Source organism: Frankliniella occidentalis, unplaced genomic scaffold, assembly GCF_000697945.3.
Source record: "Frankliniella occidentalis isolate FOCC.00 unplaced genomic scaffold, Focc_3.1 Scaffold115, whole genome shotgun sequence".
NCBI lineage: Eukaryota > Metazoa > Arthropoda > Insecta > Thysanoptera > Thripidae > Frankliniella > Frankliniella occidentalis.
Window position 1 is genome coordinate 5939 of NW_026267243.1, and position 1681 is coordinate 7619.

Below are 1681 nucleotides of genomic sequence, written 5' to 3' on the forward strand. Positions count from 1 at the left end.
CCCCCCCATCCCGCCGCCGTCCCCTTTCAGTCGCGTGATAAATGCCCACACGCCGAGTGCAAGCCGCCGCAGGGCGTGGCGGCCGGCGGCTGCCCGGCAAAGGATTGCTGCCCAGTGTAGTGTGGAAGGAAGATGACGTCCTCCTTCTCCTCCCCCCCCCCCTCCTCACCTCCCGCCTCGTGCCAGTTTTTCCCTCGGCTGCCGTTGCAAGAGCACGCGGAGGAATGATGGTCCGTTTCTGTTTGAATCTAAACTATGTACAAGTAGCTCGGCGGCGGTCCTGCCGCGCGCCGCACCGCTGCACTGCTGCTGGCCGCCCTGCCAACTGGTGTCGCGTCGATGGAGTTCTTCAGTATGCCCGCCCGCCCCGCCGCCGCCCGCCTCTCTGCCGCGGCAACTTCAATTTGAACCTCCCGCCCCTCTCGCTGTATGTATATGTAATCTTGTCGCCTGCCTCTCCCTCGCCCCCCCCTCTCTCTCTCTCTCTCTCCTTTCCGGCTCCGCTGCGACGCGCGACGCCTACATGTCTACGAAGTAATGTTCTCGCGTGCTCTATCAAACTTGCGCCGTAGCGACGCTCTTTGTCTCCCTTTCTCCACTACTTGTGCCCTCCCGCCCCCTCTCTCCCTCTTTCCCCGCCCGCTCTGGATGCCGTACTGCCTCTCGCGCTTGTCCCACGATATGATGACAGTGTAGTATAAAACAGATCGTGTTCTGCGGCGCGAGACAAACCGAGGGAAACGCACCTTCCGGAGAAAAAGAGTGACCATTTACAAACTCAGATGGTAGAGAGGCAGACGGGGAGGAGGGGGAGGGGAAGAGAAGGGCGGCGGTAAGAGGTCGTTAAACAATTAAGGAGTCGCAGTCCGCGAGGTCCGCGGGCGGGGCGCGCGCCACTTGTCTCTCGTGTGACCTGCACTACTGTACACTCGTGCAAAAGCGCGCGGCGTCGCGCGGATTTGTCAAGCCTGGTTCAGTTGATTCCCCGGCGGAGTGGAGAGAGACAAAGCCGGCGACGGCGGCGTGGGAGTGAGAGCGAGGCGTGGCGGGGCCGTGGCGAAAAGAGTGATCGCGGAGTCGAGCGATCATCGCCGCCGCGGACGGAAGGGCGGGGCGAGGCGGGGCGGGGCGGGGCCGGCGGGATTGTGGGCAGCCGGGCGCTCAGGCTGAGACGGACGGAGCGGGCTGGCCTCGCCCCCCCGCCTCCCCCCGAGAAAACATTTGCGCGTAAACGTGTCGCTGCTAAACTACCCATTAGCCCGTAAAGGCCCGTGGTGGGGCCTAAGGGGGCGCCCGCGCCGCCCCTCCCGGTAAAAATGGTACGTATGGGCTGGCGGTGGTCTCGTGGTGGAGAGCGGGGCCCCCGGCCCGGCCTCGGCACGGCCGCAGAGCAGAGGCTGCGCGTGCGAGCGGCGCCCAGGACCGCGCGCTCTCTCTCGCCCCCGCGGCCGCCGGCCTGGCGTGACGAGGACGGGGCGACTCCGCGCGCCGCGGACGCAGCGCTCGGCTGGCGCGGCGTGGCGCGGGGATGTCGGCGATTGCTGCGGAGGTCCTGGGGCCGGCCCGAGGCCCTGGCTCGACGGCGCAACCGCCCGAGTCCCGAGTGTTGCCGAGCGCGCCCGAAGCACGCCGAGCCAGCGAGCACTGCGCCCTGTGGCGCGGCGTGGCGTGGCGCGGCGCT